This window comes from Eurosta solidaginis, chromosome X (genome assembly GCF_040869045.1).
Source record: "Eurosta solidaginis isolate ZX-2024a chromosome X, ASM4086904v1, whole genome shotgun sequence".
Lineage (NCBI taxonomy): Eukaryota > Metazoa > Arthropoda > Insecta > Diptera > Tephritidae > Eurosta > Eurosta solidaginis.
In genome coordinates this window covers 20027860-20052427 of record NC_090324.1, presented here as the reverse complement: position 1 = coordinate 20052427, position 24568 = coordinate 20027860, and the positions used below count along the sequence as shown (strand labels likewise).

Sequence of the window (24568 nt, the reverse complement as noted above, 5' to 3'; positions counted from 1 at the left end):
ATTTTTTCAGACAACAATATATGCTATATACGTAAGTATTCGGTGAAATTTGAAGCTTCTAGCTGTTAAAATGGGGCTAAAATTTGCGAAAATATATATATATATATATACTATATATATACTATATATACCCACATATATATACTATATATACCACCGATCTTTATGATTTTTTCAGACAACAATATATGCTATATACGTAAGCAATCAGTGAAATTTGAAGCTTATAGCTGTTAAAATGGGGTAGAAATTGCGAAAAGTTTCTTATCTGAATAATCGGTTGTATGAGATATATACTATATATACAACCGATGTCTATGATTTTTTCAGACAACAATATATGCTAAATACGTAAGCAATCAGTGAAATTTGAAGCTTATAGCTGTTAAAATGGGGTAGAAATTGCGAAAAGTTTCTTATCTGAACAATCGGTTGTATGAGATATATACTATATATACAACCGATCTCTATGATTTTTTCAGACAACAATATATGCTATATACGTAAGCATTCGTTGAAATTTGAAGCCTCTAGCTCTTAAAATAGGGCAGTAATTACGAAAAGTTCCTTATCTGAACAATCGGTTGTGGGGGATATATACTATATATACGACCGATCTCATAAATTTTTTCAGGCAACAATATCTGCAATATACGAAAGTATATGGTGAAGTTTGAAGCTTCAATCTGTTAAATTGGGTAAGATATTACAAAAATCCTCTTTTTCTTAAAAATCGGTTGTATGGAGGATATATGCTATAGTGGTCCGATCCGGTCGGTTCCGACAAATGTATAATCGGACACCCAAATACACCCGCTCACCAAATTTTATCAAGATATCTCAAAAATTTAGGGACTAGTTTGCATACAAACAGACAGACGGACAGACGGACATGGCTAAATCAACTCAGCTCTTCAACCTGATTATTTCGGTATACTTAATGGTGGGTCTATCTATTTTCCTTTAAGGACTTACAATTTTCGGTTTCGTGACGAAATTAATATACCATTTCATTTTCATGAAAGGTATAAAAATGTGGCGTTTTGTTTGAGAATGGGTTGGTTCTCCATTGGAGGTACAGTGGATATTAAACATTGGAATTTGGAAAACAAGTTGGATTTCCATTTGACCTCAAATCAATTTCCAACAAAAATGTTTATTGGGAGAGTTTTCTTTTCTGGCTATAGTGTTACGCTTTTTGTACGCCGCGCAAGGTTTGTTGTTCTATTCTAAAAAACAGGCACCGCCTTAACGGGGTATTTCGTTCATTTGTGAAAATTGTTGCCTGCTCGCAACGCAAAAGCGTTACACTTTTACCCTGTATAAAATGGTGGTGTGGCAGTGCAACTCTGTGAAACTCTCAATTCGCTCACACAAATCACCTACCCAGATTGCGCATTCACGAGTTCAAAATTGCTTCGTTCTGCGCATCTACATCACAGTTGACTGTTTGAGTGAATGAAAGGAAAATGACGTAAGAATTGCCCATAAAAAGAGCTGATCTAATGTTTACATGCACAATGCGCAATCTTCTTAGATACTTTGTGATATGGGTGAATATGGTGAGTTGAATTGTTCTTTGTATGCACTATAAATATTGACAATTTTCTGGGGTAGGAATAACTCTATTAAGGCTTTACCATTTACTTAGGCAACAATTTATTTCAGAAAAGAAAACGCTATAAGAAATCATGGCGGAACAATACAAGTGATGGCGCCGCTATATATGTACATCCAACAGACACACAAATTCCATGTATGTTGGTATTGTAATTGTCTGGTTAAATGCCAAAATCGTACTGGCCAAAGGATGTAATGGCAAATTAAATGAAAAAACTACCAAGCAGCTGCTCCTCGAACATCACCTGTATTGTTTGGCCAATGGAGGAATGTTTCCTTTCTCCTTTGTTTCGCAAACCAATAAAGACGTGAAATTTCGCACACGAATTAAAAAAACGCTAAGCAGTGCAAACAAATTATTTTCTTTTTCATTATTCGAAGCTATTTAGTATATCTTTTATTTAAAAAGTGTTGCAATACATTGCGTAAATTGTTAAACAACAACAATTTATGTATACGGATATTAATGAAACAATAAAAATTGCAACTCCACTGACATCGTACAAAGAAACTTGTTTAGGCCACCAGCCTAAATATTCGCTACCACCCTAATGCACATTTTTTGGCAATATTATTATTTACCGGTAACGGCCCACCCCTGCCGAGCGCTAACTTCAAAGGGGAAAAACTCGACGAAAGTTAGCTATCGGCAGGTGGTGCGGACCTTTTTCGTTTTTAAATCTTTCTTTTCTATTTGGAACGTCAAAGAGCCAGCAGCTAGCCCCAGGTGAGTAAGAAAAAAAGTGAGTTTTTTTTAAATCAGCCATTTTATCCAGTGCGAGTGTCAGTGAATTAAGATTTGAAAATAATTAATGTTAAAAATCTGAGTTGCCTTTTGAATTTATTTTGTACAATTTTGGCTCCTAGCCATTGTCACATAACTTATATTTTAATTTTTTTAACTTGCTATTTGCAATTAATCGCTGGCATACATTTGAACGTGTTAAGTGCATTTGGTAATTCGATTAATTTCTTCCTAACTGCACTACGGCATATTCACTCGGAATTGCTATTTATATTGTGAAATTAATTAAACTCCCTGACGTCCAGGAAGTCTGTGAGTGCTTCACTTGTATAAACCATTATTGTAAAATATTTATTGTTTATAAATAAATTGTAACGAATCGGTAATAATTCTTCTCTTTTCTATTTCTTTTATTTGCGTGCGATCGCGCCCCACGACACGGGTGCCACACGGTGCTTTTATTAACAGCTAAAAGCTTCAAATTTCACCATATGCTTACGTGTATAGCATATATTGATGTCTGAAAAAATCATTGAGATCGGTGGTATACATAGTATATATCTCATACAACCGATTGTTCAGATAAGAAACTTTGCGCAATTTCTGCCCCGTTTTAACAGCTAGAAGCTTCAAATTTCACAAAATGCTTACGTATATAGCATATATTGTTGTCTGAAAAAATCATAGAGATCGGTGGTATATATATTATATACTTCATATAATGGGTCCGAAATCGTAAAAAAAATATATATATACTATATATATATACTATATATACCATCATATATATATTATATATATCACCGATCTCTATGATTTTTTGACAAAACAATACATACTATATACGTAAGCAATCGGTGAAATTTGAAGCTTATAGCTGTTAAAATGGGGTAGAAATTGCGAAAAGTTTCTTATCTGAACAATCGGTTGTATGAGATATATACTATATATACAACCGATGTCTATGATTTTTTCAGACAACAATATATGCTATATACGTAAGCAATCAGTGAAGTTTGAAGCTTATGGCTGTTAAAATGGGGTAGAAATTGCGAAAAGTTTCTTATCTGAACAATCGGTTGTATGAGATATATGCTATATATACAACCGATCTCTATGATTTTTTCAGACAACAATATATGCTATATACGTAAGTATTCGGTGAAATTTGAAGCTTCTAGCTGTTAAAATGGGGCTAAAATTTGCGAAAAAATATATATATATATATACTATATATATACTATATATACCCACATATTTATACTATATATACCACCGATCTTTATGATTTTTTCAGACAACAATATATGCTATATACGTAAGCAATCAGTGAAATTTGAAGCTTATAGCTGTTAAAATGGGGTAGAAATTGCGAAAAGTTTCTTATCTGAACAATCGGTTGTATGAGATATATACTATATATACAACCGATGTCTATGATTTTTTCAGACAACAATATATGCTATATACGTAAGCAATCAGTGAAATTTGAAGCTTATAGCTGTTAAAATGGGGTAGAAATTGCGAAAAGTTTCTTATCTGAACAATCGGTTGTATGAGATATATACTATATCTACAACCGATCTCTATGATTTTTTCAGACAACAATATATGCTATATACGTAAGCATTCGTTGAAATTTGAAGCCTCTAGCTCTTAAAATAGGGCAGTAATTACGAAAAGTTCCTTATCTGAACAATCGGTTGTGGGGGATATATACTATATATACGACCGATCTCATAAATTTTTTCAGGCAACAATATCTGCAATATACGAAAGTATATGGTGAAGTTTGAAGCTTCAATCTGTTAAATTGGGTAAGATATTACAAAAATCCTCTTTTTCTTAAAAATCGGTTGTATGGAGGATATATGCTATAGTGGTCCGATCCGGTCGGTTCCGACAAATGTATAATCGGACACCCAAATACACCCGCTCACCAAATTTTATCAAGATATCTCAAAAATTGAGGACTAGTTTGCATACAAACAGACAGACGGACAGACGGACATGGCTAAATCAACTCAGCTCTTCAACCTGATTATTTCGGTATACTTAATGGTGGGTCTATCTATTTTCCTTTATGGACTTACAATTTTCGGTTTCGTGGCGAAATTAATATACCATTTCATTTTCATGAAAGGTATAAAAATGTGGCGTTTTGTTTGAGAATGGGTTGGTTCTCCATTGGAGGTACAGTGGATATTAAACATTGGAATTTGGAAAACAAGTTGGATTTCCATTTGACCTCAAATCAATTTCCAACAAAAATGTTTATTGGGAGAGTTTTCTTTTCTGGCTATAGTGTTACGCTTTTTGTACGCCGCGCAAGGTTTGTTGTTCTATTCTAAAAAACAGGCACCGCCTTAACGGGGTATTTCGTTCTTTTGTGAAAATTGTTGCCTGCTCGCAACGCAAAAGCGTTACACTTTTACCCTGTATAAAATGGTGGTGTGGCAGTGCAACTCTGTGAAACTCTCAATTCGCTCACACAAATCACCTACCCAGATTGCGCATTCACGAGTTCAAAATTGCTTCGTTCTGCGCATCTACATCACAGTTGACTGTTTGAGTGAATGAAAGGAAAATGACGTAAGAATTGCCCATAAAAAGAGCTGATCTAATGTTTACATGCGCAATGCGCAATCTTCTTAGATACTTTGTGATATGGGTGAATATGGTGAGTTGAATTGTTCTTTGTATGCACTATAAATATTGACAATTTTCTGGGGTAGGAATAACTCTATTAAGGCTTTACCATTTACTTAGGCAACAATTTATTTCAGAAAAGAAAACGCTATAAGAAATCATGGCGGAACAATACAAGTGATGGCGCCGCTATATATGTACATCCAACAGACACACAAATTCCATGTATGTTGGTATTGTAATTGTCTGGTTAAATGCCAAAATCGTACTGGCCAAAGGATGTAATGGCAAATTAAATGAAAAAACTACCAAGCAGCTGCTCCTCGAACATCACCTGTATTGTTTGGCCAATGGAGGAATGTTTCCTTTCTCCTTTGTTTCGCAAACCAATAAAGACGTGAAATTTCGCACACGAATTAAAAAAACGCTAAGCAGTGCAAACAAATTATTTTCTTTTTCATTATTCGAAGCTTTTTAGTATATCTTTTATTTAAAAAGTGTTGCAATACATTGCGTAAATTGTTAAACAACAACAATTTATGTATACGGATATTAATGAAACAATAAAAATTGCAACTCCACTGACATCGTACAAAGAAACTTGTTTAGGCCACCAGCCTAAATATTCGCTACCACCCTAATGCACATTTTTTGGCAATATTATTATTTACCGGTAACGGCCCACCCCTGCCGAGCGCTAACTTCAAAGGGGAAAAACTCGACGAAAGTTAGCTATCGGCAGGTGGTGCGGACCTTTTTCATTTTTAAATCTTTCTTTTCTATTTGGAACGTCAAAGAGCCAGCAGCTAGCCCCAGGTGAGTAAGAAAAAAAGTGAGTTTTTTTTAAATCAGCCATTTTATCCAGTGCGAGTGTCAGTGAATTAAGATTTGAAAATAATTAATGTTAAAAATCTGAGTTGCCTTTTGAATTTATTTTGTACAATTTTGGCTCCTAGCCATTGTCACATAACTTAAATTTTAATTTTTTTAACTTGCTATTTGCAATTAATCGCTGGCATACATTTGAACGTGTTAAGTGCATTTGGTAATTCGATTAATTTCTTCCTAACTGCACTACGGCATATTCACTCGGAATTGCTATTTATATTGTGAAATTAATTAAACTCCCTGACGTCCAGGAAGTCTGTGAGTGCTTCACTTGTATAAACCATTATTGTAAAATATTTATTGTTTATAAATAAATTGTAACGAATCGGTAATAATTCTTCTCTTTTCTATTTCTTTTATTTGCGTGCGATCGCGCCCCACGACACGGGTGCCACACGGTGCTTTTATTAACAGCTAAAAGCTTCAAATTTCACCATTTGCTTACGTGTATAGCATATATTGATGTCTGAAAAAATCATTGAGATCGGTGGTATACATAGTATATATCTCATACAACCGATTGTTCAGATAAGAAACTTTGCGCAATTTCTGCCCCGTTTTAACAGCTAGAAGCTTCAAATTTCACAAAATGCTTACGTATATAGCATATATTGTTGTCTGAAAAAATCATAGAGATCGGTGGTATATATATTATATACTTCATATAATGGGTCCGAAATCGTAAAAAAAATATATATATACTATATATATATACTATATATACCATCATATATATATTATATATATCACCGATCTCTATGATTTTTTGACAAAACAATACATACTATATACGTAAGCAATCGGTGAAATTTGAAGCTTATAGCTGTTAAAATGGGGTAGAAATTGCGAAAAGTTTCTTATCTGAACAATCGGTTGTATGAGATATATACTATATATACAACCGATGTCTATGATTTTTTCAGACAACAATATATGCTATATACGTAAGCAATCAGTGAAGTTTGAAGCTTATGGCTGTTAAAATGGGGTAGAAATTGCGAAAAGTTTCTTATCTGAACAATCGGTTGTATGAGATATATACTATATATACAACCGATCTCTATGATTTTTTCAGACAACAATATATGCTATATACGTAAGTATTCGGTGAAATTTGAAGCTTCTAGCTGTTAAAATGGGGCTAAAATTTGCGAAAAAATATATATATATATATACTATATATATACTATATATACCCACATATATATACTATATATACCACCGATCTTTATGATTTTTTCAGACAACAATATATGCTATATACGTAAGCAATCAGTGAAATTTGAAGCTTATAGCTGTTAAAATGGGGTAGAAATTGCGAAAAGTTTCTTATCTGAACAATCGGTTGTATGAGATATATACTATATATACAACCGATCTCTATGATTTTTTCAGACAACAATATATGCTATATACGTAAGCATTCGTTGAAATTTGAAGCCTCTAGCTCTTAAAATAGGGCAGTAATTACGAAAAGTTCCTTATCTGAACAATCGGTTGTGGGGGATATATACTATATATACGACCGATCTCATAAATTTTTTCAGGCAACAATATCTGCAATATACGAAAGTATATGGTGAAGTTTGAAGCTTCAATCTGTTAAATTGGGTAAGATATTACAAAAATCCTCTTTTTCTTAAAAATCGGTTGTATGGAGGATATATGCTATAGTGGTCCGATCCGGTCGGTTCCGACAAATGTATAATCGGACACCCAAATACACCCGCTCACCAAATTTTATCAAGATATCTCAAAAATTGAGGACTAGTTTGCATACAAACAGACAGACGGACAGACGGACATGGCTAAATCAACTCAGCTCTTCAACCTGATTATTTCGGTATACTTAATGGTGGGTCTATCTATTTTCCTTTAAGGACTTACAATTTTCGGTTTCGTGGCGAAATTAATATACCATTTCATTTTCATGAAAGGTATAAAAATGTGGCGTTTTGTTTGAGAATGGGTTGGTTCTCCATTGGAGGTACAGTGGATATTAAACATTGGAATTTGGAAAACAAGTTGGATTTCCATTTGACCTCAAATCAATTTCCAACAAAAATGTTTATTGGGAGAGTTTTCTTTTCTGGCTATAGTGTTACGCTTTTTGTACGCCGCGCAAAGTTTGTTGTTCTATTCTAAAAAACAGGCACCGCCTTAACGGGGTATTTCGTTCTTTTGTGAAAATTGTTGCCTGCTCGCAACGCAAAAGCGTTACACTTTTACCCTGTATAAAATGGTGGTGTGGCAGTGCAACTCTGTGAAACCCTCAATTCGCTCACACAAATCACCTACCCAGATTGCGCATTCACGAGTTCAAAATTGCTTCGTTCTGCGCATCTACATCACAGTTGACTGTTTGAGTGAATGAAAGGAAAATGACGTAAGAATTGCCCATAAAAAGAGCTGATCTAATGTTTACATGCGCAATGCGCAATCTTCTTAGATACTTTGTGATATGGGTGAATATGGTGAGTTGAATTGTTCTTTGTATGCACTATAAATATTGACAATTTTCTGGGGTAGGAATAACTCTATTAAGGCTTTACCATTTACTTAGGCAACAATTTATTTCAGAAAAGAAAACGCTATAAGAAATCATGGCGGAACAATACAAGTGATGGCGCCGCTATATATGTACATCCAACAGACACACAAATTCCATGTATGTTGGTATTGTAATTGTCTGGTTAAATGCCAAAATCGTACTGGCCAAAGGATGTAATGGCAAATTAAATGAAAAAACTACCAAGCAGCTGCTCCTCGAACATCACCTGTATTGTTTGGCCAATGGAGGAATGTTTCCTTTCTCCTTTGTTTCGCAAACCAATAAAGACGTGAAATTTCGCACACGAATTAAAAAAACGCTAAGCAGTGCAAACAAATTATTTTCTTTTTCATTATTCGAAGCTTTTTAGTATATCTTTTATTTAAAAAGTGTTGCAATACATTGCGTAAATTGTTAAACAACAACAATTTATGTATACGGATATTAATGAAACAATAAAAATTGCAACTCCACTGACATCGTACAAAGAAACTTGTTTAGGCCACCAGCCTAAATATTCGCTACCACCCTAATGCACATTTTTTGGCAATATTATTATTTACCGGTAACGGCCCACCCCTGCCGAGCGCTAACTTCAAAGGGGAAAAACTCGACGAAAGTTAGCTATCGGCAGGTGGTGCGGACCTTTTTCGTTTTTAAATCTTTCTTTTCTATTTGGAACGTCAAAGAGCCAGCAGCTAGCCCCAGGTGAGTAAGAAAAAAAGTGATTTTTTTTTAAGTCAGCCATTTTATCCAGTGCGAGTGTCAGTGAATTAAGATTTGAAAATAATTAATGTTAAAAATCTGAGTTGCCTTTTGAATTTATTTTGTACAATTTTGGCTCCTAGCCATTGTCACATAACTTAAATTTTAATTTTTTAACTTGCTATTTGCAATTAATCGCTGGCATACATTTGAACGTGTTAAGTGCATTTGGTAATTCGATTAATTTCTTCCTAACTGCACTACGGCATATTCACTCGGAATTGCTATTTATATTGTGAAATTAATTAAACTCCCTGACGTCCAGGAAGTCTGTGAGTGCTTCACTTGTATAAACCATTATTGTAAAATATTTATTGTTTATAAATAAATTGTAACGAATCGGTAATAATTCTTCTCTTTTCTATTTCTTTTATTTGCGTGCGATCGCGCCCCACGACACGGGTGCCACATTCCCCCCGCAATCATTGGTCCTTCGAGCCGGATATGAACCAGCGACCTATACTCATACCTTTACTCATACATATACATTCACGTGAGTTGTGCTAGTGTATATTTCCATACAGAACTATTATTAAATTTTCTAAATTATTTTATTATTTAGAAAAACTGCATTGGAAAATTCGAAGTGGTATACATACACCTATATTTATACGAGCTCCGAAGCAGCTATATACTTTACAATATTTTCCCTACACATTTGAAACTACTAGGAAGGATATACCCGTAACCGAAGCACAAACACTTGTAAATTTATACTAAATAATTTTTTCCACGTATATACGATATACAGGTCTGCCAAAAAAAAATTACTTCTTTGGATGTAGATATTATTTTCTGCGAGGAATTAAAATGTGTTGAAGTACTAGTTTCAAGCAGAAAGCTACAAACTTTAAGTTTTGTACAAAAAAAAATGAAATCATTGAATCTGAAAGGCCTACTCCTAACTTACGTATAATACAAATTTCTAAAACACGCAAGAGGGTTTTCAGTCGCTCAGTTTACAAGACCCGCTGGATAGCTGGTTTCTCTCATTTAAATAAATTATTTTGTTGGTATTGTATTTTTTCTCAAATGATAAAAATATTTGGAATTCGACTGGCTATGACGACTTGAATAACTTAGCTAATGCTTTAAAAAGAAATCAAAACACTCAAAAACATCTCAATTCTACTATTTCTTTCTTTAATTTTAGAAAATAGCTTATAGAAACGTCTTTGTGTCGACAATTTTCAGAGGAAATTATTAAGTACAATTCTAAGTTCGACCACAATGGAAGTGTCTTTCAGCGTTTGGTTAATATTGTGTGTCATTTAGCACAACAAGAGCTGCCTTTTAGGGGTCACGACGAGTCCGAAATGTCTTTAAATAAAGGGAATTTTTTGGAGTGTCTCTATTTATTGGCAAAATATGAACCTGTTTCAGAAAAGCATTTTGAGGCAAAGGGGACATCTGGGCCGAGATATATATCGAACAGAATACAAAACGACATAATAAAAAGTGTGTCGGATATTATAAAAGCTCGGGTCGCGCTTGAGGTTAAAGGCACTTCCTTTGTTTCCATCATTTTGGATAAGACGCCAGACATAAGTAACAGAGAACAACTATGCGTGATTTTTAGGTATTTTTTGATAACAAAGTACATGACAGGTTCACGGGATTTGTTGGTGTTTCTGAAAAGCGTACTGCAACTGCATTTACTAAGGTAATTTTGGTTCTTCTTGATAAGTATGACTGCGGGAAAAAGTTGATTGCTCAAAGCTATGACGGAGCTACTGTAATGTCCGGATTGAAGAACGGAATGCAGAAAAGAGTAAAGGAAGATTTTCCAAATGCTATATACGTGTGGTGCAATGCTCACATTTTAAATTTAGTTTTGTCAAAGTCATGCAATAGGATGGGGGAAGTAAGCTCATTTTTCTTCGCTATTCAGTCACTGGTTTCATTTTTTAATAACAGTACTGAACGCTCCAATTCCTATAACAAATTTTGTAATAACCGGTTTCGTCATATCGCTGCAATGCGCTGGTCATATTCGTCTCATATTGTTAATATAGTTCTAGATCAGAGGGGTAATTTAAAAAATCTCTTTACTGATATGATTGAAAATGATCATCAGTGGGATGGGGATACTAATTTTCTCACACGAAATTTTTTCAATTCGCTTACGTCTTTTGAGTTTAACTTTTTTCTTGAAGTATTTCGTACTGTTTTTGAAAAAACAGATATTCTGTATAATATTATACAAAAGTGCGAAGTTGACGTTGGGTATAGTATAAATAAGATAAAAGAATTTGAGAGTTGATTGCGAACTGACTTTCAGGCGCTTTTTAATAGTTTTTATGATAATTCATATCTAAACAACACAGCTCCGCGACTGAAAGGAAACAACCTGTCCTAAAACAGAGCTTAAAAGGATATTTATACAAATAATTGACAATATATCTTCCCAAATAAATGAGAAGTATTCAGAAATGTTTAAGCTAAGATTTTTTAAACTATTAGATAACAGACATTTGCACAAATATAATTTGAATTTTCAACAAAATGAGCTACTATGTCTTATTCGGAATATTTTGACGAAAATGTGTTAAAAGCTCAGCTAATATCATTGTATTCTTCAACGGGTTGAAGGGATAACAATCCCTTTCAACTAATTGATTTTATAAATGTAAATTGTCTCCAATATGTGTTTTCTGAATTATTAAAATTGGCACTCCTCATAATAACCATTCCAGCAACCAGCTGTTCAGCAGAGTGATCCTTTTCAGTTTTAAAAAGAATTCACAAATATCTAAGAAATACTCAAGGACAAGAACGTCTTTCAGAACTTTCAATTATAGCTATCGAAATGGAATTAGTTGTGACAATTAAACGCTGAAATAATTTTTATGATAATGTTATTAAATTATTTCTAAAACAAAATAGACGATTTAAATGGGAATATAAATAATTTGTAAACTGTGTCATAAGAATATAAATTAAAAAAAATATTTATTTAAAGCATACAAAAATTTTTTAGTATGGGATACATTGTCGACTGCCAAGTTTTACCCTTCATACATTGGCTTGTCTAGTCAGTTTTTGCTGGGCACGCCACTGGTTGCCATATACATACATCAATAAAGAACTGGATGGGAAATTGATGGGATGGTAGAGCGAAAGAAGATCTTTAATGGGGTGTGAATCATTTTCACAGTTCCATATAAAAAAATGACCACGTTTTGAATTGTAGGAAAATGGTGTTTTCTGGTTTTTCAACGGCGTTAACTTCGAGAAATGTCATATCAAATAAACTTTCACTGATTTTTACCCTCATAATCTAATTCTCTGTGTTTTTTCACATAATAAATGACTAACAAATTAACGTCCATACACTGTTTTATTTAAATTATATACATATATTAATATATGGTTTTAAAAATTTTGAAGTGCAACGTTGCGGTTCTAGAAGTTATCCAATTCGGCTAAATATATGCACTGTTTATTTTTAATCAAATTTTATTATTTTCTGCTCGGAAAAGCAAATTTTTTTAGCGGACAGCTTATTGAACACACATTAGCTGCTAAAATTTTAACTATCCCCCAACCTAATAAAAACGCATAACTTTTCAACCCGCGAAAATAACCGCCTTTTTTTGCCTAAAAGAAATAAGCATTTTCTGCGGCAGTAAACAAGTTATTATATTAAGTAATTTTTGACAAAAATACGAGGAGTACTACGTTTTAATAAGATTAGAGAACTTAAAGAAACATTAGCATTAACATTAATAATACGGGCATACAAACAAAGAAGTGGTATGTACAGGAGGCCCACGTACTTACATATATGTATTTCCAATCTTTAGTCAGATTTCCAAATACGCAAAAAAGTCAAAAGTAAAAAAATTGCGGTTATGAAAATAAAACATTTTCCAATAAAATTAAGAATATTTGTAGTGTATGAATATATTTTGAATATGAATTCATAGTATGTAAATAATCACCGGAACGGCAACCATTTTTCCCACGGCTGTGGCAGGGGTCCTACGATCTGGTCACACTGAGACAAAATAGAAAGGAGCCATAAACAAGAAATCATCCGGGGGTACGACCGCGGGGCAACTACGGGTCGGACCCCTTCTCAGGAAGAGTCCCACAAGGGATCGTTCCACAGGAACAAGAGAAGGGCTGCAAAAGTCCTGTCAAGGTGCGAGGGCGTTCCGCTGGAAACGCTCTCAGAGAACGCCAGGAATTCGGTGGAAGAGGGCGCGAGCTCTACTGCCGAATTTGCGGGGTTCTCTGCCAACGAATGTAGAAAGCGCAACCCCATACAAGCGTCAAAGGTCCGACGAGGATATTAAACCACCGCCGAAAAGGCAACAGAATCAGCCCGCGGTAGCCAAACCCAGCTTTTCCGAGGTAGCCAAGGGCCGAATCCTCATAGGAATCCTGGACCGAGGGAATGACCGTGGTGCAAAACTGTACCAGTGGCCGTACGTCCGGAATGAAATCGGTAACGCCGTTCTCGACGTGCTGATGGAGTCTTCGGGTAGTCCGCCGCGAGGTTCTGATGCAGGATGGTACCAGGGCCATATCAAGGTACTCGCTTGCGAAGACGCAAGGTCTGTTGCGCTGTACAAGGCAGCAGCCGCAAAACTGGGTGAAGTATATCCCGGGCGATTATTGAAGTCGTCGACTGGAAGGACATTCCGGCTCGGCCAAGGGCCAGGGCATGGGTTCCAGCAGTTCAAGCAGAACCTGAGGGAATTCTCAGGATGCTGCAACTGATGAACCCGGATCTCCCAACGCAGGACTGGAGTGTCATCCAAGTCGAGGACGCTGTAGGACCTAGGAGACAGGTCGTGTTAGCCCTGAATAAGGAAGCTCTCGAGCGCCTTAGACAGAGCAAAGGAAGATTATTTTACGGCCTCGGCGAGGTCACGTATACCGTGGGGACGCACAGCGCGCATCCCTTTCGACTGCCTCTTTGGAAACGGACATTGAGGCACCCGAAGTGGAAGCGGAAATCTCCGACGCTGAAAGCCTGGTTACCGCCACGTCAATTGCGCAGGGGCCCTGGGCAATTTGTCGATAGAGGATGCTCTGCTGGATAGCGACGGAGAGGATCACAACATCACGGTGATGGAGGCAGGGGAGTCTGAGCAAGCTCATGCTGAGGTTGCTCCAGATAAACCTGCACAAAAGTAAGGCAGCCTCGGCTGCCCTCATCAGTAGCCTTTCTAAAGGCGACGTCGACGTGTTCCTTATCCAAGAACCCTGGGTGAACAATTCAAGGATTTGCGGATTGGGGGCCATTGGGTTTAAGGTCATCCGAGCTGCAGATAAAGGTAAAGTTAGAACCTGCATTTTAGTAAGGTCTGAGCTAAATATCTTTCTCTTCCCTAATTATAGCAATGGTGACGTTACAGCGGCCAGCTTGGAAATCGGAGGCACCCAATTAACGCTACCCTCCGATTATATGCCGTACGCTGCAAAGGAACCTCCTCCGCAAAAGACGGTAAAGGATCTGGTGGCCGACTCAAGTAAAGTCCATCTGCTCATCGGGACAGACGCAAACGTCCACCACATGCAGTGGGGTAGTTCCGACATAAACACTCGTGGTGAGTCACTTTTTGATTACCTTTTAACAACTAATCTGGTAGTTAGCAATGTAGGTAATGAACCAACTTTTATTACTAAAAACCGTAAAGAGGTTATTGATGGCGTGTTATTGAGGAAAATTTCTTCTTAGACCACCGGTATATTGAAGTAATGTTAGAGTTCTTCGTCGATCAGCCTATTGCGAGACGTAACCCACGTAATACAAACTGGGAACTACATAATGAACTGCTAGCAAGAGGACTCAGCACTGCCCCCACAAAGCCCCTCATCAACGGAGGAGCTAGAGGGTCTGGTAGAAACCTTCACATTGGCAAATGCCTTAGAACAGGCTTGTCCAATGCCAAAACCCTGCGGTAAGCGTAAGCCTCACGGGTGGTCCCATGATTTGGACCTACTTCGTAAATCCTGTAGAGAACAGTTTAACAAAGCCAAATTCCTTGATAAGTGGTCACAATGGCTAGAATATAAGGACAAAGTAAGGACCTACAAAAAAGTCCTGAGACAAGCGAAGAGAACTTCATGGAGAAATTTCTACACTGCAGTCGAAAGTGTCGTTGACACATCAAGGCTATAGTGCGTCCTTTCTAAGACGCAAAGAGCTATTAGCTTTCTGCGGAGACCAAATGGAACATGGACCAGCACATTTCCCGGGAAATATGACCAACCCACCGGAAGTACCTGCAGCAAACCAAACTGTGAATATACCCATCACTAACGAGAGGGTGAGGTGTGCAGTTAAAAGTTTTAAACCTTTTAAGGCTGCTGTACCAGACGGAATTGTCCCCGCTCAACTTATCTACTCCTTGGAGTTTTCAGCCAACTGGCTGCGGCACATATATACCGCTTGTTTGGCTGTGAACTATATTCCGTGTGCATGGAGGAGCGCTACGGTCATACTCATTCCTAAGGCAGGCAAAGCCTCTCACTATCACTGGGGAAGGTTGATATAACACGACTTGTCGCAAGGGGCACGCCCTAGGGTGGTGTCCTTTCCCCTCTGCTATGGAAACTAACGGTAAACTCGCTATTAAGAGATACTAGTTGGGGGAGCGGGAAGGTTGCGGCATATACTGATGACCTACCGATTATCTACAGAGGCAAGTTCCCTCAAACTTTATGCGAATTGATGCAGGTAGTATTGCGATGTGGACTCAGCGTCAATTCCGATAAAGTTGAGCTTGTCTTATATACCAAACGATACAAAATACCATCGTTAAACCTACCGGAACTAAATGGGGTGCGCCTAAGCCTGGCAGATAAGACCACAATTCTAGGCGTAGTTTTACACAACAAGCTTAACTGGAAGGACAACGTTATTCGGCGACAAAAGAAAGCATACATTGCATGATATACGTGTAAAAGAGCCATTGGCAAAAAATGGGGACTCACCCCCAACATATGCAGATGGATTTATACCGCGACCTATACTGCTGTATGGGATAGTCGTATGGTGGCCAGCCTTGAGCAAGGCTTCAAACCTAAACTTGTTGGGTAAAGTCCACAGATCCAGCATGATAAGCATAAGCGGGGCTCTAAGAATAACGCCTGGCGAAGCTCTACAGGTCATTCCTTTGGATCTAGCTGGTTATCGAGCGGCGGTAACGACAGGCCTGCGTCTAAGGAAATATGTCGAGTTGGAACAACAAGAAAGTATACTAAAGAAATACAGTTTTATTCCTCCTAGCACGGATCGCTGTGTGACCACAAAAGTTGCGGAAACCAACTTTAAGATACGCATCCCCAGCAGGGATGAGTGGACGGAGTCGGATAGGTGCCTTGCTATTGACAGCAGTATTTCCATATACACGGACGGCTCCAAGCTAAACGGTAGAGTTGGAGGTGGAGTATACTCAAGGTCCCTTGACCTCCAGCTCTCCTTCAGACTACCCGACCACTGCAGTGTATTCCAGGCAGAAGTTGCATCCACAATGGAAGCCGCAGCTAGGATAGGGACACACACCGTCGGCAAAGAAATTTTTATTTTCAGCGACAGCCAAGCTGCCATAAATTCTCTTCGCTCCCACTCGATCAATTCTGAACTAGCACTAAACTGTCGCCGATCTCTTCAAGAGATGGCTCAACAGAATCGTGTACACCTCGCATGGGTCCCTGGACATAGGGATATCGAGGGAAACTGCATTGCAGATGAACTCGCTAGGCAGGGTACAACCAGGCAGGTTCTTCCTGGACAAGAACGCTTAGGTATGCCCCTGTCCACATGCAAGCTAATGCTAAAAGAGCACATCTTCCGTCAAGCCGACGAAAGATGGCTACAAACACCGGGGTGTCGAACATCGAAAGAAACCTGGCCTAAAAGGATCCTAAAAGATCCCCTCACGTGTACAACCTAAGAAGGGATACAATTTCCATACCTGTAGGGGCACTAATGGGTCATTGCCTCATAGGTATGCATGCAGAAAGGTTAGGAGCGCCTTATCGTCGTTGCTGTAGGAGTTGTAAAGAGGATGAGGAGGAGGAAACGCTGGTTCACCTCATTTGCAACTGCCCAGCACTAAGCGGAGCACGGCAGCGCTTTCTGGGAGCTCCATTTTTTGATAGTCTGAGCCAGGTTGTGCAACATGATGTCAAGGACCTGCTAGCTTTCATCAGGTCCTCAAAATGGTCGAAGAGGAAAGGTAATGGTGTTTTTCATGGTATCACAACGGGCCTAATACTACTGGCCTAAGTGTGCTCTCGGACAACCACCCTAACCTAACCTAAATAAGTATGTATGTGCTGCAAATAAATATAAACTCAACTTTATTAGCAGTGTCTTTTACACGCGTATACGTTTACGTTTGCGCGTAAAAAAAAACCCGTATCCTCACTTAGATAATGCTTAGGAGACCCATCCAGCGGCAACTAGCTACCGAACATGTTGTGCCGAAGAGCGCAGACACAAACTTCTGGTTGCCATAGTGTATAACATATAGCTGAATCATTTGCGATGAATTGTGGGCACGCATTATTTTAAGAGGTGATACATAGAATTAGTGTAGAGGTGAAACCTAGACACATATTTCTGTTGAATCTGAGTATAATGCATATTGAAATTTAGTAGTACTAATTTTATGCGCGGTAGTTTCAAAAGAGTAGATAAAGTTTGACGCTTAGCAGTTCATATAAAGTTTAAGCGTAAACGTCTATAGATGTAAAAAAAACACAGCTATTATTAACTCTTACTATTTACACATGTTTTCACTTTTTGTAAGCTTCTGTGTATGAAGAGTATTTCCGTTATTGAGAACTGTAACTGTAAATTTTGTTTTAGTAAGATCTTTCACTGGTTGGTGGTTATTACCATTGCTCTTATAGAAATTAGTACAATCTTAATCGTGCAGTGCTCTTATTATTACCGCATTCCTTGCCTGGTTTGTCGAAGCGCGCGATGCCACGCTGAAAACAGTTGAATGAAATTGAAATTCAAAGAATTTTAGATTTACGAAAATTTGGGCAAGACTTAAAGTTGCGGAAGGGCATGTGCAAAATTTAACCACTGATCTCACGTTATATTCAGTGATGAAAAAAAGTTCAACTTGCATGCTCCAGATGCATATCGCTACTACTAGCATGATTTACGCAATGACGTTCGAATAATCCCTGAACGTACACAGGGAGGAGGGTCTGTCATAGTATGGACGGCTGTTAAAAGTGAAATAAAATCCTAAATTGTATATGTTTCTGGCAGAATGAATGCGCCAGCATACCAAGAGACATTATATGAATACCTCCTTGCTTTCACAATGTTATCAGATGACGAAAAATTAATTTCCAGTAGGATAACGCGTCCATTCATACAGCAAAACCAACAAAGGAGTGGCTTGGGGAATTCGGTGTCGGGTTTTAGAATGGCCAGCTTTGGGCCCAGATGGATACCCCATAGAAAACTTGTGAGGAATCCTGGCAAGAAGGTGTTACGTTCCGGAAAGTCCTTTTATTAAGACCGTGTCTGATGTGCAGGATAGGATCACAAACTGTTGTTGTTGTTGTAGCGATAAGGATATTCGCCAAAGGCCTTGGTGAGTGTTATCGATGTTGATGGCCCTTTGCCGAATGCAGATCCGATACGTTCCGATACCAAGCCCGACCATCTAGTTGTTATGACCACATGCGACCTTCCAGGCCATACCGCCCTCTATGAGGAGTTCGGGGTCGCCAGAGCCTCGGCTGTTAATGAAACACGGTTCGCTTAGGATAGGTGAGGTTGACAATTGGGTTGGAGAAGCTATATATTGCGCTGGCAACCCCTACCGCGGGTATATTATAACCCCCTAACCCACTGGGGCTAGGACCACAAGCTCGTGGAGGGAGATTCGTGGTGGTATTCCAAATAACCTGATTCAAATTGTCCCATGCCGATTAGCGGATGTACTCAAAAATAAGGGTCGGCCCAAAAAAGTATTATGCAAAAATAAGATTGTGAGTTTATAAGTATTTTCAAGTTTTGGTACGAATAAGCGAATCTTTAGTTTAAAAAAAAATATTTAAATGTATTTTATATTTTATTGTTTAATATATTGCTTTATATGTGACCCGGCCTATGAAAAGGTGGCTTATGACTCAAAAAAGAAAATGCGAGAAACAGCTGTTAAAGATAAACAATGCATTTCTTCAGTTTCTTAGTAGTTTTCTTTTTTTTTTAGTCATAAGCCACCTTTTCATAGGCCGGGTCACATATAATAAGTACATATGTACCAAAGTTTAGCTCCATTCATTTTCTTAATAAAAAAAAATATATGAAAAAGTATATTTGAGTTTATATTTGTTCGCCGTTAATTTTAGCACTCACTTTATCCTGACAATAAGTGAATTTTCGTTTGCTCAAGTTCTTTTTAAATTACCGGCAGCTCATATTAAAAGTATGCACCAAAAAAAGTACTACACTTTTAATGTGAACGTATTACAGTTTTCATGAAAAGTAGTACACTTTTAATCTGAACGTATTACAATTTTTAAGTGACGTTACCGTATCTTCATCAAATGCAAGGTTTAATTTCCAGGGCAAATGAGAAAATGAAAATCGTTAGGGTTGACTTTAAAGTTAGGAATAGTTTATCTGCCCGGTAAGTTAACTGAGCTTTATTGGGTGGATGAGAAAACGGCCCTATATATATTGTAGCGCGTTTTTAGTTTGAACCACTGTGAGGCGGACCCAAAAGCACCTAGTGCCAATAATGCTCGCCTCCCATTTCATTCTTAAAGAATTGCTATTCAGAACATCTGAATACACTAGAAATATCCCTAATTTAATTGGAAAATAATTGTAATCTTCTGATTAAAAATTTTACATCATCGACATAGGTTTATCCCATTTACACAACACTTTTTATATTTTACAAACATAGAGGTCGTAGAACATATTCTATATATCTAATATAACGCCAAATTTTTTAATATTTGAAAGCTTCATTAGTCAAACCCTACGCTTTATTGTGATCCACCCCACAATCGACACTAACACATGCATGCCTCAATTGTATGTACATATATGGGGGATAGGATAAGGAGCAAAAATTGTATTGGGGGATAAGGAGCAGGCAGACTTACAAAAATTGGTGCGGCCATATATTCAGTGTTTGTATTTAAAAATTAATTTACCGCATTTAAAGACAGAATAGACAGTGATCTAGAAATATTATAAATGAAAGCGCGTTAATGCTTTTATCTGTGTACACGTCATTATTAATATGAAAAAGTTTTTAAATTTAAGTATTTGTACAGTAACATATTCGTATGAGCTTTGTGTGTTAATTTCAAGAAAAATAAAGGGTTTACCTACATACATATTTCTTCCCTGAACAAATTTTTTTCAGTATCCTAAAACCTACTATAGTTTTCATCTCTTCCACATACACCTGGTTGTATTTACAATTCACTTCAAATCATCATTACTTTGCTTTCGAAAAATCGGGGCTCACAATTTTAACATTTTTATTTTTCGAATACGATACACCATTTATTTATTACACGAGAAATTCTATGTAATTTTTTATTTTGATAATAAACTATGAATGTATAACTGCATACTAGCTCGAATTACTTTGCTTCTATATAACTGCACTGTAACATTTTAACTTCCAGAGCTGGCGAACAAACGAAGTGATTTCGTACCTACTTACATCCGTACATATTCATACATGTACGCGAAGTCATTGGCAGGGGTTGAAATGCACCACGGTTGCCACTTTTCTTCCTTTGAACCAAAAATGGTCTTACCACAATACGATGAACCGATAGACGGCGTGTTAAATAGATTGAAACTTAATGGTGATTTCGTTTTAACAGAAGTTTTATTGCCCTCTGTTTTCCCATTTGATTGCAAACGTCATACCGAATTTGTGTTCGTTTTACAAAAAGGTGAATTTCAAAAATGGAAAAGGGCAGAAACTTTGAAGCTTTGACAATATTTGCATCAGCACCATACCAGTTGACATACCAATCGGTATATGCATCAGTTTTACTAGTTGACATATAAGTTAGATTATGCAAGACCAACATACTACTCAGTCTATGAATCAGCTGAATGCGTTTTGCTATACGAGCCGGTACATACATACATCAGCATCCCACTACAACATTTCCAGTTGTAAATGAGAAAGCGTGAGATATAAATGCGAAAGCGTCAGGTGGTAATGAGGATAGTCAATTGTAAATGCGAAAGCGTCACTTCGATATGAGAATAGTCACTTGTAAATGAGAAAACTGTAAATGAAATGTTGAAAGCGTCAATTGTAATTGAGAATAGTCAGTTGTAAATGAGAATAGTAAATTGTAAATGCGAAGGCGTCATTTGGAAATGAGAATTGTCAATTGTAAATGCGAAAGCGTCACATGGAAATGCGAATAGTCACTTGTAAATTAGAAGGCGTCATTTGAAAATTAGAAAGCGTCAGATGTAATTTCGCAAGCGTCAGTTGTAAATGCGAATAGTCAATTGTAAATGCGAAAGCGTCATATGAGAATAGTTACTTGTAAATTAAAAGGCATCAAACGAAAATGCGAAAGCGTCATTTGTAATTGAGAATACGCACTCGGTTATAAATAAGAAAGTATCACTTGAAAATGCGTCATAGGGAAATGAGAATAGTCACTTGCAAATGAGAAAGCAGATCCAAACTAATTGCTTAAATAACTTAAAACCGTGGTTAGCTTTTAGGTTGGTATTTAACCACTACTTATTTACTTCACTAAAATAACATTAGGTATAAATAAGGCTTCGTTGATTATTCCCATTCTGTCCCACGGACTTCGAACTCCTTATTTATACTTTTACCTAAGCCACTTTATATTAAGCTTTCACATTAACCACTTTACGATTAGAAAGTGTATGCAGCAAAATGCATGAATTTATTTATAAGTCTATCGGTAACTGACCAAATAAAAATTTATATCCGAACTTTTCGAGCGCTACCAAAATGGAGTTTAAATACAATTGTGCTGTGTGCGTAAATAAAATAAGGAAGTCCGTTGTTCGCCTATTACCATGTGGGCATCTCTTTCATGGGCAGTGCATTGAACCCATACCAGTTTGTAGTTATTGTCATTGCTCGATATACTATTTATTACAGGTTTATTTAAATTCAATGTACTCAATAAAACGAATTTCACATTTTCAATTGAAAATTTGTATTCTTAATAACTTTCGCATTTTCACTTACTCAATTTTCTCATTTCTATACAACGCTTTCGCATTTACAATTGACTATTCTCATTTCCATATAGCTCTTTCGAATTTTTAAGTGATACTTTCTTATTTATAATTGACTACGTATTCACAATTACAAATGATGCTTTCGCATTTTCATTTGATACTTTCTCATTTACATATGACGATTTCGCATTTACAATTTACTATTCTCATTTACAAGTTACTATTCTCAATCACAATGGACGCTTTAGAATTTTCAAATGACGCTTTCTCATTTGCTCTCATTTCCATGTGACGCTTTCGCATTTGCAATTGACTAATCTCATTTCCAAATGACGCTTTCGAATTTACAACTCACTATTCTCAATTAAAAATCACGCTTTCGCATTAACAATTGACTATTCTTATTTACAAGTGACTATTCTCATACCGAAGTGATGCTTTTGCATTTACAATTGACTATTCTCAATTACATATAACGCTTTCGCATTTACATTTAACGCTTTCTAATTTACAACTGACTAATCTCATTTACAATTTACAAACTTATTTTCAAATTGCGCTTTCTCATTTTCAAGCAACAATTCTTTATTTTCAAATGACGCTTTCTCGTTTTAAAGTAACTATTCTCATTTCCAAATGACGCTTTCTCATTTACAACTGGAAAAGGTGTAGTTAATTTACTAGGATTCTTGGTTCGAATTCGATCTCAAGGCCTATAACAACAATTTTTGTAATAATTATTTTTTTTTTTTCAACATTGAAAAATTATATTTTTTTAATTTTGAAAAGAAGAAAGAAATATTCAGACAACTGCCATAACTGCGCAGATAGCTCCATTTCGAAGATTGCTAAGTCTTCATCATCAGCACTCTTTAAAGCCCTGGCAAAGTTGACGTATCCATATCCGTATAAAACAGTTGATCCAACCAACCTTATGGAAATCAATGTAATATATCAATGGTGCCGTACCATAATGCCCTAGCCATAGCCATACCATAGCAAACCAATTGGTTTTTGGTTTTCCGCCATATGCATAACTTTTAAATATTTTAGTAGGTGGATTCATAAACTTTTTAGATACTTAATTTTTGGTTTTGGATACGTTTTGACTAAGTGACTTATTATTTGTTGAATTTGTTCGTAATTTCTTGCATTTTCTTCTTTCTTATGAAATTGACACATATTTTAGGTTAAGGCACCAATAACTGATGCCAATTGATATGGATAAGTAAAAATATGGTTATGACTATAGCGTTATAACTATGTCAACTTTGTCAGGCCCTTTAGGCGCGCAGCGCTAAATAATTAGCTATGCAGCTGCTGGTGGTTTACTAAAGGCAAGCCGAATCATTATCCACCCAGCAAGAGGACTCTTTTTCTCTTATTGCTATTATTATTATTTTAATAGCACTGTATTGTCCATTTTCCAGAAAGTGAATCCATTTAAGGGAACAACAGATACATATGTAGATACACACAATAAAATTAATGTGAAGAACCGGTGAGGCATTGGAACTTGCGATTACGTTGTATACAAAGTTACACCTTTTATGTAGGTACATTGAAAAATAAGTTCGTTTCATATCCAATATAGAAACTAACCGTTTTGTTTATTTTTTAGATCTTCAAAACATTTGAGCTTTATTATATGTTAAAATATTTTTAAACAAAAGAACAAAAATACAGCTTGTATATCACTCATTTATAGTTTAACTAATAACATAGAAGGCGACAATCTGGCTAGGCCACTCTGACATAATCGGTTTAAGGGCTAGCTGGGTGATCTTTCATCGGCAGCGTCTGCCCACCACAAGCGGCGGCTACAAGCGGGCGCCTGTCTTGGATCAAGCGGCTCGCAATATAAACGTGCAAAAAATATTTTCATCCCCGTTGAGCGGGTTGTGCGCTGGGCTTAGGACCCGCCACGTCAAACTACACTCCAATGAAAAACTCAACAAAGCCTCGGATAAAAAGACAACCCTTTACTGACGACGACCATGGCGAATGTTTGAAGGCAATGATTTGAGGGCATGTGCCTGGAACGTCCGCTCCCTGAATGGGATTGGTGCATATGCCCGGCTGTTTGATGTCCTCGCCAAAGCAAAATCGGACATCGCCGCCATCCAATAAATACGTT

At 36.8% G+C, this 24568-nt stretch overlaps 1 protein-coding gene across 6 annotated transcripts in view; it reads right to left on the bottom strand.

Annotated features, from left to right (window-relative positions):
• Positions 1–20830, bottom strand: part of unc-13 — a 4182017-nt gene extending 4161187 nt beyond the window's left edge. For 5 of the 6 annotated variants that reach the window (XM_067757836.1, XM_067757834.1, XM_067757838.1 and 2 more), the window contains exon 1: positions 20560–20830. The gene's annotated coding sequence lies outside the window, so the exon portion shown is untranslated. The remainder of the gene's footprint in view (positions 1–20559) is intronic. The other variant, XM_067757835.1, reaches the window with a different exon arrangement.
• Positions 20831–24568: the final 3738 nt, after the last annotated feature.